We start from the raw sequence: 12,397 nt of genomic DNA, 5'->3' as shown, positions 1-12,397 counted from the left end.
GCCATGATTACCTTCAACCTGTTCGACCTAGCAAACCACTGTTTGGCTATGTTACCGCTTGCTTAACCCTGTTGTTAGCGTTGCTAGTTGCAGGTGCAGATGCTTCCATGTGAAAACATGGGTTCTTTGTCATATCACCATATTAATTGCTATTTAATTTAATGCACCTATATACTTGGTAAAAGGTGGACGGCTCGGCCTTTCTAGCCTGGTGTTTCGTTCCACCTTTGCCCCCTTAGTTTCAGCTACCGGTGTTATGTTCCATAATTAGCGCTCCTAACACGATCGGGGTTGTTATGGGGACCCCCTTGACAATTCATTTTAGATTAAAGCTGGTCTGGCAAGGCCCAACATTGGTACTACATTTACCCAACATAATAACTTTGTTAATACTGAAAGCATAGGGTGTCATGAACCCGAGGAGTAATTTCACATAATACAGGGGGTCCAGTGCTCATGGTGTTGGTCCGAAATAGAGCACTGTGCGGGGCCAACCCAAGGAAACTTGGGTGATTTCTATCAGGTCTTCGTACGCGTAGCTTATCCGTCATGTCCTGAGAACGAGATACGCGGCTCCTATCGAGATCTCGACACGCCGGGTGGCCTTGCTGGATTAGTTTTACCTTTGACGAGATATCTTGTGCATCGGGATTCCGGTAATGCTTTGGGTAATCTCAGAGTTGAGGTTTTCCACTAGGGAATCCGATGAGATCGCGAGCTTCGTGATTGAGGATTTCTGTGCGGCTTGTGGTAATTTGTGATGGACTAGTTGGAGCACCCCTGCAGGGTTAAATCTTTTCGAAAAGCCGCGCACGCGGTTATGTGGCAACGTGGAAACTTTGTCTAACACTGGTTCTAGATAACTTGAAGATAACTTAATTAAAACTTGCCAATTGTGTGCGTAACCGTGACTGTCTCTTTCGTGAGTTCCTTCTTCGATCGAGGACACGGTGGGGTTATGTCTGACGTAGGTAGGTGCTCAGGATCATTCACTTGATCATCAGTAGTGACGTCCGCTATGCGTAGATCTTCCCCCTCTTATTTCTTGTACTCGTAAGATTAGCCACTTAATATATGCTTAGCCGCTGCTGCAGCCTCACCACTTAACCATGCCTAACCTAATAAGCTTTGCTAGTCTTGATACCTTTGGAAATGAGATTGCTGAGTCCCCTGTGGCTCAAAGATTACAACAACACCAGTTGCAGGTACAGGTAAAGGTTATATGACGCGAGCACGTTGATTGTTCATTTGGAGTTGCTTCTTCTTCTTCTTCTTCTTCATCGATCTAGGATGGGTTCCAGGTCGGCAGCCTGGGATAGCAAGTATGGACGTCGTTCTTCTTTTCTCGTTTGTTTTCGTCCATAGTCGGACCCTGCTCTTACTCTTGATGATTATGTAATGTACTGATGTGACTCTGATATATCTTGTGGCGAGTGTAAGCCAATTCTATATATATATATCTCTTCTTTTCAGTACATGTACTTGTAAGGATATCCATTCTTGCGACACGACGAGATGCGCTTCTATCCCTGACGAGGCCTTCGTGCCAAATTGAGGATAGGGTCGCATCTTGGGCGTGACAAGTTGGTATCAGAGCCGACCCTCGCGGTTACACGGATGTTTGCGGACAGGTGTGCGATCATGTTGTTCATGAAGTTTGTGACCCGTCGTGGCACACGGCATGGTACATGTACTGGACTGGATGCATAGACGTTTGTACCAAGAGGGAACGCTCCTGTGGCCCGACGAGGACATCGGTTCCTCCGAGTGGTGGTGTATGTGATAGCCTGGCTTATTAGGGATGATAGACTACTCATATCAATAAGGAATTCCTTCTTTTCCGGGAGCCCATTCGAACAGAACTCTTAGGTTAAGTGTGCTCAGCTTGGAGTAGTTCTAGGATGGGTGACGGTTAAGTGTGCTTAGCTTGGAGTAGTTCTAGGATGGGTGACCGACCAGGAAGTTGATCCCGGGTGCGCATGAGTGAGGACAAAGTGCGCAGAAAACACTAGTATTGATATGCGGGGCCAGTCTAGATCCCGCCAGGAGTAACGACCGCCGACGGTTGTGTCCACGGAATTACAATGAGTCAGGAGGCATGTTCCGTGTCTCCTTGTAAAATGTTTGCAATAAAGTTGTTAATCATGTTTGCAACAATAGTGAATCAAATGTGTGGCATTCGCGTCTCTGTCACGTTAATTTTGGTTGCATGTCACGACTATCCAAATTGAACTTAATACCTAGTTTCACCGTTGTCAAGGGATCTAAGTGTCAAGTTTGTGTGCAAGCTAAGCAACCTCGTAAGTCTCACACAACTGCGGAAACGAGAAATTTTGCACCATTAGAGCTCATACATTCTGATCTATGTGAAATGAATGGTATTTTGACAAAAGGTGGAAAGAAATATTTCATGACGTTAATTGATGACTCCACTAGATAGTGCCATGTTATCTTGTGAAATCTAAGGATGAGGCTTTGAACTATTTCAAGATCTATAAAGCTGAAGCTGAAAACCAACTTGATCGAAATATTAAGAGGCTTAGGTCCGATCGTGGTGGAGAGTATTTTTCAAATGAATTGGTTCCTTCTGTGCAGAACATGGTATAATCCATGAGAGAACGCCTCCCTATTCACCTCAGTCAAATGGGGTAGCCGAAAGAAAGAACCGTACTCTAACTGATTTGGTTAACGCCATGTTAGACACATCGGGTCTCTCCAAGGCATCGTGGGGGGAGGCGATATTGACTGCATGTCATGTCCTAAACCGAGTTCCCACAAAGAACAAAGAGATAACTCCGTTCGAGAAATGGGAGAAGAAAAGGTTAAAACTCTCTTATCTATGAACTTGTGGTTGTTTGGCGAAAGTCAATGTACCAATTCAGAAGAAGCGCAAGCTGAGACCAAAAACTGTGGATTGTGTTTTCCTGGGATATGCTTTTCATAGCATTGGCTATAGATTCTTGGTTGTAAAATCTGAGGTATCTGACATGCATGTCGGTACAATCATGGACTCGAATGATGCTACTTTCTTTGAAGATATCTTTCCCATGAAGGATATGGTTACCTCATCTACTCAGGAGATGCCTAGTTCATCGAATCATGAATTAGTTACAATTACTGAACCTACCATTTCGATGGAGCACTTTGAAAACTCTGTGGAGGAGAACAATGAAGTTCCTACCAGGAGCAAGAGACAGAGGACTCCAAAGTCCTTTGGTGATGATTTTCTTGTGTATCTCATAGATGACACTTCGAGTTCTATTTCAGAGGCCTATGTGTTTGAAGATGTTGACTACTGGAAGGAAGCGGTCCATAGTGAGATGGATTCCATCTTGGCAAATGAAACTTGGGAGATCACTGATCGTCCTTATGGGTGCAAACCTATAGGATGCAAATGGGTATTCAAGAAGAAACTTACGCGTGATAGTACTATCGAGAAGTACAAGGCACGACTCCTGGATAAGGGTTATACCCAAAAGGAAGGTGAAGACCTCTTTGGTACTTACTCACCTGCAGCGGGTGAGTGCCTCGGCTCGGCCAGGGAGCAGCACGCGTGGAAGGCTGCGGCGGCAAGTGAGCACGAGCGGGGGAGCGATGCTCGACCGGAGCGAGGCCGGCAGCTGTGGCATCGCTAGGCAGCAGTGCAGCAGCAAGTAGCAGGTAGCGGTAGCGCAACTAGTAAGCAAAAGCAGCAACAACAATAGTAGCAGCGCATTGCAGCAGCAGCAGGACAAGCACCGGCGACAGTACGCAGCAGCGCATAAATTGCTAGAGCATCTCGAATTTACGCCCAAACACCGCTAGCACTAAAACCATTTTGCTGCACTGAAATAGCAAATTATAGCGCGTCGGAGTGCGCTGGCTCCAGCGGCCACTGTAAAATATTGTGCGCGCGCGTCGCTCCAGCATGCGCTGCAAAAAAAAATATCGCGCGCCCAACACAAACAACACGCGAGACTACAAACGAGTTTTAAAAGATCAAACAAATAAAAAATAATCAACAATAAATAGTTCAATTTTTTACAATAGTCAACAATAAATAGTTCGACACTACAACACTAAACGTATAACATCAAACATACAAATCACCATTCTTTTTGTTGGCCATTCCATGCCCACCACTCCTCGATTAGATCCATCTGAAAATCATCATGTGTTTCAGCACGTCGAATGGCATGATAGGAGGCAACAAATCGGGCCACACTCGCAGCCCGACGCACTCGCACGGGATGTCCCAAGAGCTCATACTGAGAGTAGTCTAAAACTTGGCCACACTCATTCTCGATGATCATGTTATGCATGATCACAAATGCGTGCATGATGTACCAAAGCATCTTTTGATCACAATATCTAGCCGGTCCTCTCACAATAGCAAATTGGGCTTGCAAAATCCCAAAAACTCTCTCCACACCTTTCCGAGCCGCCTCCTGAGCACTGTGGAAATCTTGATTTTTCTTACCTTCAGGTTTTTTCAATGGCTTCACAAATGTTTGCCACTTTGGATAGATGCCATCCGCAAGATAGTAGCCATAGTTGTATGTATGGCCATTTGCTAGAAACTCCATCGGTTGTAGTTCACCCTTTGCCATCTTATTCATGACTGTGACCTATTAACAACGTTGATGTCATGCAAAGCTTCAGGCATTCCAAAAAAAAGCATGCCAAATCCAAGTCTCTTGATCGGCCATGATAACCCACAAGTGTAGGGGATCGCAACCGTTTTCGAGGGTAGAGTATTCAACCCAAATTTATTGATTCGACACAAGGGGAAGCCAAAGAATATTCTCAAGTATTAGCAGTTGAGTTGTCAATTCAACCACACCTGAAAGACTTAGTATCTGCAGTAAAGTATTAGTAGCAAGGTAGTGATAGCAACAGTAGCAACAGTAACCAGTAGCAGCAAAGTAACAACAGTAGCAACAGAGTAACAGTAGCAGCAACAGAGTAACAATAGCAGCAGTGACAGCAGTAGCAGCAAAGTAACTTAGCAAGGACCAGTAGGAAAAACTCCTAGGCATTGGATCGGTGATGGATGATTATGCCGGATGTTATTCATCATGCAACAGTTATAACATGGAGAGATATGGAACAAGCTCCAGTTCGTCAATGTAATGTAGGCATGTATTCCGTATGTAGTCATACGTGCTTAGGGAAAAGAACTTGCATGACATCTATTGTCCATCCCTCCCGTGGCAACGGGGTCCTAATGGAAACTATGGGATATTAAGGTTCTCCTTTTAATAAAGAACCGGACCAACGCATTAACACTTGGTCAATACATGAACTCCTCATACTATGGTCATCTCCGGGAGTGGTTCCGTCTATTGTTACTCCTGGGTTCCCGGGTCATAACACATAGTAGGTTACTACAACTTGCAAGATAGGATCAAGAACACACATATATTGGAGACAACATAATAGGTTCAGATCTGAAATCATGGCACTCGGGCCCTAGTGACAAGCATTAAGCATGGCAACGTAGTAGCAACATCAATCTCAGAATATAATGGATACTAGGGATCAATCCGCCTCAAGACTAACTCGATTACATGATAGATCTCATCCAACCCATCACCGTCCAGCAAGCCTACGATGAGATTACTCACGAACGGTGAAGAGCATCATGGAATTGGCGATGAAGGAAGGTTGATGATGACGATGGCGACGATCTCCCCTCTCTGGAGCCCAGAACGGACTCCAGATCTGCCCTCGAGAGGAAGAACAGGAGGTGCGGCGTCTCCGTATCGTAAAACGCCATGAACTCTTCTCCTTGATTTTTTTCGAACGAAAGGGACTAAATAGAGCTGAGATTGGAGGCGGTGGAGCTTCGTGGGCCCCACAAGCCTGCCAGGCGCGGCCAGGGGGGCCCGCGCCTGGTGGGCTTGTGGGCTCTTAGCTCCACCCCTCCGGTTGATTCTTGCGCCAATATTTTTTATATATTCCACAAAAAATCCCCATAAATTTCCAGGTCATTCCGATAATTTTTATTTGTGTGCAAAAACAACACCATGGCAATTCTGCTGAAAACATCGTTAGTCCAGGTTAATTCCATTCAAATCATGCAAATTGTAGTCCAAAACAAGGTCAAAAGAGTTTGGAAAAGTAGATACGACGGAGATGTATCAACTCCCCCAAGCTTAAAACCTTGCTTGTCCTCAAGCAATTTAGTTGACAACTGAAAGAGACAAAATAAAACTTTTACGAACTCTGTTTGCTCTTGTTGTTGCAACTATGTCTAACTCATATCCAAAATTTCAGCAAGATCATAAGCAAACCACATAAGCAAATGACATCTAGGGCTCATAGTAAACTCATATCAATGGCATAATGAACTAGCGAGCAAATAATAATAAGTTTCAAACCTGAACACTTCAATCAAAACAATCATGAAGCAATACAAACAGATGGTATCTCGCTAGCTCTTTGTGAGACCCAAAACATAAATGCAGAGTACCTTCAAAGACTAAGGGCTGACTAAACATTGTAATTCATGGCAAAGAAGATCCGGTCACAGTCATACTCAATATCAGTCAAAAGCAAAGCGTAAAAATGACGGAAGTGCTCTCTAATTGGTGCTTATATAAGAAGAGTATGACTCAACACGATCATGAATAGATAGGCCCTTCACAGAGGGAAGCATTGATTTGCAGAGGTGCCACAGCTCAAGCTTTGAAACCAGAGATAATAATTTTGGGTGGCATGCTTTCATTGTCAATGCAATGACCAAGAGTTCTCATCATCTTCCATTCTACACATACTATAGGCGGTTCCCAAACAGAAAAGTAAAGTTTTGACTCCCCCACCACCGATCAATCACACTCCACGACTAGCCGAATCCTCGGGTGTCGTCCATACCAACATCAATCCAGGGGGAGTTTTGTTTGCAATTATCTTTTCAATTTGAGCATGGAACTGGGCATTCCAATTACCGGCCCCTTTCTCGTGAATGATAGTGAATAAACACATATCGAGGATAACATGCCTAGCATGGAAGATACTGATAGCCACCTGTCACCACATGAGCGGTTCGGGCATGCAAAACAGATTATTTCTTGAAGATTTAGAGAGTGGCACATGCAAATTTACTTGGAACGACAAGTAGATACCGCATATAGGTAGGTATGGTGGACTCATATGGAACAACTTTGGGTTTATGGAAGTGGATGCACAAGCAGTATTCCCGCTTAGTACAATTGAAGGCTAGCAAAAGACTGGGAAGCGACCAACTAGAGAGCGACAACAGTCATCAAAATGCATTGAGATTAACCAACATTGAGTGCAAGCATGAGTAGGACATAAATCACCATGAACATGAACATCATAGAGGTTATGTTGATTTTGTTTCAACTACATGCGTGAACATGTGCCAAGTCAAGCCACTTGAATCATTCAAAGGAGGATACCATCCTATCATACTACATCATAGTCATCTCAAGATTCATGTTGGCATCCAAGACAAACCATTATAAGCTCCTAGCTAACTAAGCATGGCATCAGAAACAATGATCTCTAAGTTGTCACTGCAAACATGTTTCTCTCACAACAAAGCTGAATCAGGAACGATGAGCTAGTCATATTTACAAAAACAAAATAGTTGAGTTCATACCAGCTTTTCCAGGCTCAGTCACTTCATCATATATCGTCATTATTGCCTTTCACTTGCACGACCGAATGATGTGAACAATAATAAGAGTGCTCATGCATTGGACTAAGCTGGAATCTGCAAGCAAAACACAAAGGAGAAGACAAAGTAATATGGCTCTTTGACAGATAAACAGATATGCATGCGAGAGCCACTAAACATTGTAACCATGGTCTTCTACCTTGACCCAAAGAAAAAGAAAACTATTTACACGGGAAAGCTCCCAACAAGCAAAAGAAGAACAAGAAATATTTTTGGGTTTTTCTCAAACTACACACACACACGAGAAGAAAACGAGAAAAAGAAATAAACTAGCATGGAATAGTGGCAATGTGTGAGCACCGATGAACAAAGTGAAAGTGTAAGAAAGAATATAAAGTCGGTGAGAAAAACATACTCCCCCAAGCTTAGGCTTTTGGCCTAAGTTGGTCTACTCCCAAGGATGGTCCGGGCGATAACCAAAATCATAATGGGGGTTATACGGGAGCGCTGCAGCCACAGCCTGAATAGCTGCCTCACGGAGACGAGCAGCCTTTGCCTCCCTCTCATACTCCTCTGACTCTCCTCTGGTTATGTAATATCTCCATTTTACCTGAAAGTCAAAGAAGGCAGGAGTAGGACGGGTAATATGGAAAACACGCTGCCGGTTAAATATTAAATGGTATAGGAGGGATTCATCATCCGTCTCAAGGAACTGATAGTGTGTCAAAGCGGCACGATCAAGGAAAGCTGTATGGAGCGGGGGATCTCCTTCGCGGATGGGTACTCCAAGAAAATTTGATATGCGAGTTCGATAGATCCCACCAAAGAAATCCCCTTCATTAGCATTATTATTCAGCCTTCTTGCCATTATAGCTCCCATGTTGAAACTTCTGTCACCCGTTACTACGCTCTTAAGAATACTAAGGTCGGGTGCGCAGAGGTGACAATGCTCGATCTTGCCATTAATGCATCTACCTATGAAGAGGGCAAAGTAATGCAAGGTAGGAAAACGAATGCTCCCCATGGTAGCCTGCGTAATATCTCTAGTTTCTCCAACAGTTATACCAGAGAGAAAATCTCTAACCAAAGATTTAGGAGGATCATTGAGACTACCCCAAACAGGCATCTTGCAAATTCTATTGAAATCCTCTAAATCCATGGTATACGATTTGTCATAGAGATCAAACAGTATAGATGTGTCACGACCAACTGAAAATTTGAATCTACAAACAAAAGAGGCAGTGAGAGTAACATACTATTCACATGTATCAGAGATGAATTCTTCAAGTCCGACGTTGTGAACACGTGTATCAAAGTCGTCTTTGAAACCTGTCTCAATCATGAATTCATCAGAAGGCCATTCACATGGTTGTACATGTGCGTTCCTCTCTTGGTAAGGATCGGGCTCCCGAATCGCATGACGGGGACCTCTCTTGCTTGAGCAACCACCATGATAATTTCTCCTGAAGATCTTCCTTTTCTGAAATTTTCAATGACTCAAAGGAAAAGTGAACAAGGCTCAACTAAACTCGTAGCAACTACTCCGACAAGTGCCTAGAAGCCATATCGCGCATCAAAACTACTTGAAACCTGCTAAAATTAGCATGCAAAGCTCAAGAACAGGGTCACCAAGGAAGCAAAAATACGCGATGTATAAGGCACTAGAGCGAAAACTAATTGGACTAATGGAGGAGTCCCTTACCAAGGAGAAATTTCCCCAAAACAGTTTGGTAAATGGTGCTTTGCACAATGAGATCGAAAATCCTAGGAAGAAGAGCAAGAACACGGGTTTGAGCTGCGAAACGATTTTTTCAGGAGGTAGGAGAAGCAGATGGGAGCTAGAATGAGTGGAGGGGGTACACGTGGCCCCACAATCCTGGTAGGCGCGGCCAGGGGGATGCCCGCGCCTCCAGGTCTTGTGGCCCACTGGTGCAGCCCCCTGACTAGCTCTCCGTCTTAGTATTTTTCAAAAAATCTAGAAAAAATCATACTTGATTTTTAGGACATTCGGAGAACTTTTATTTTATAGAATCTACACAGAGAATTTACTTCTACTACCTCTATCGGGTTATCAAGACCATGGATCCCTTCGATAGGTGGTAGATTTTTTACATCTTCATATTTAATGCCTTTCTCTTTCATATATTTCTTAGTTTCTTGCATATCTCCAGGACTAAGGAATAGAATACCTCTTTTCTTGGGAGTTGGCTTTGGAGGTGGTTCAGGAATAGTCCAAGCATTCTCATTGCACAAGATATTATTCAATAGGATCTCAGCTTGTTCTACGGTTTGTTCCCTAAAAACACAACCAGCACAACTATCTAGGTGATCCTTAGAAGCATCAGTAAGTCCATTATAGAAGATATCAAGTATTTCATTCTTCTCAAGAGGGTGATCAGGCAAAGCATTCAGTAGCTAGACAAGCCTCCCCAAGCTCGTGGGAGACTCTCTTGTTCAACTTGCGCAAAGTTGTATATTTCCTGCAAGGCAGCTTGCTTCTTATGGGCAGGAAAATATTTCTCAGAGAAGTAGTAGATCATATCCTGGGGGCTATGCACACAACCAAGAGCAAGAGAAGTGGACCAGGTCTTAGCATCATCCTTTAGCGAGAAAGGAAACATCTTAAGGATATAGTAGTGGCGGATCTTTTCCTCACTAGTGAATAGGGTGGCTATATCGTGTAGTTTTGTAAGATGGGCAACAACCGTTTCAGACTCATAACCGTGAAAAGGATTAGATTTGACCAGAGTGTTTAACTCAGGGTCGACAAAGAATTCATAATCCTTATCGGTCACAAAGATAGGCAAAGTAGCAAACTTCGGGTCGTATTTCATCCTAGCATTCAAAGATTTCTCATTCCACTTGCGCAATAATTTCTCAACATCATAGCTATCCTTACAAGCAAGAAAGTCCTTAGCTATCTCTCCCTCCATAACATAACCCTCAGGCATATCAGGCAATTCATATCTAGGAGACCTAGTTCTAACAGGCAAAATAGCAGGTTCTACTTCAATAGTATCAGCAGTTTCACAAGTATCATCACATCTAGCAGCAACTCTAGCAATTTGTGCATAAAGGAATGCACCTAGTGGCAAAGCAGTATCAAGCATAGCATTATCACAAGTATCATGGACAACAGAAGTAGCATCATCAAGCACAGGCGACATATCAAGATTTCTAGCAGGAGGTGGTGTCGCAAACTTACTTATAACTCAAGGTGAATCCCAAGTGACCCAGAGAATAGATGGCAGTTCCTTACATGTCCTCGTAGTTGAGGGCAAGACTTTAGTTCTTGGATCTTTCAGATTCCTCATAGCGACCAGCAGATGTAAATCCCAAGTGACTCAGAGAATAGAGCTATGCCTCCCCGGCAACGGCGCGCGAAAAAGGTCTTGATAACCCACAAGTATAGGGGATCGCAACAGTTTTCGAGGGTAGAGTATTCAACCCAAATTTATTGATTCGACACAAGGGGAAGCCAAAGAATATTCTCAAGTATTAGCAGTTGAGTTGTCAACTCAACCACACCTGAAAGACTTAGTATCTACAGTAAAGTATCAGTAGCAAGGTAGTGATAGCAACTGTAGCAACAGTAACTAGTTGCAGCAAAGTAACAGCAGTAGCAACAGAGTAACAGTAGCAGCAACAGAGTAACAGTAGAAATAGTGACAATAGTAGCAGCAAAATAACATAGCAAGGACCAGTAGGAAAAACTCGTAGGCATTGGATCGGTGATGGATGATTATGCCGGATGTCATTCATCATGCAACAGTTATAACACGAAGAGATATGTAACTAGCTCCAGTTCGTCAAAGTAATGTAGGCATGTATTCCGTATTGTAGCCATACGTGCTTAGGGAAAAGAACTTGCATGACATATATTGTCCATCCCTCCCGTGGCAGCGGGGTCCTAATGGAAACTACGGGATATTAAGGTTCTCCTTTTAATAAAGAACCGAACCAACACATTAACACTTGGTGAATACATGAACTCCTCATACTATGGTCATCTCCTGGAGTGGTTCCGGCTATTGTCAGTCCGGGGTTGCCGGGTCATAACACATAGTAGGTGACTACAACTTGCAAGATAGGATCAAGAACACACATATATTGGCGACAACATAATAGGTTCAGATCTGAAATCATGGCACTCGGGCCCTAGTGACAAGCATTAAGCATGGCAAAGTAGTAGCAACATCAATCTCAGAACATAGTGGATACTAGGGATCAATCCCCGTCAAAACCAACTCGATTACATGATAGATCTCATCCAACCCATTACCGTCCAGCAAGCCTACGATGATATTACTCACGAACAGTGAAGAGCATCATGGAATTGGCGATGAAGAAAGGTTGATGATGACGATGGCGACGATCTCCCCTCTCCGGAGCCCAGAACGGACACCAGATCTGCCCTCTAGAGGAAGAACAGGAGATTGCGGAGCCTCCGTATCGTAAAACGCGCTGAACTCTTCTCCTTGTTTTTTTTGGACGAAAGGGACTAAATAGAGGTGAGATTGGAGGCGGTGGAGCTTCGTGGGCCCAACAAGCCTACCAGGCGCGACCAGGGGGGCCCGCGCCTCGTGGGCTTGTGGGCTCTGAGCTCCACCCCTTCGGTTGATTCTTGCGCCAGTATTTTTTTATATTCCACAAAAAATCCCCGTAAATTTCCAGGTCGTTCTTGCGCAAAAAAAAAAAACCATGGCAATTCTGCTGAAAACAGCGTTAGTCCGGGTTAGTTCCATTCAAATCATGCAAATTAGAGTCCAAAAC

This window comes from Hordeum vulgare, chromosome 5H (genome assembly GCF_904849725.1).
Source record: "Hordeum vulgare subsp. vulgare chromosome 5H, MorexV3_pseudomolecules_assembly, whole genome shotgun sequence".
NCBI lineage: Eukaryota > Viridiplantae > Streptophyta > Magnoliopsida > Poales > Poaceae > Hordeum > Hordeum vulgare.
This window is presented reverse-complemented; position numbering follows the sequence as displayed.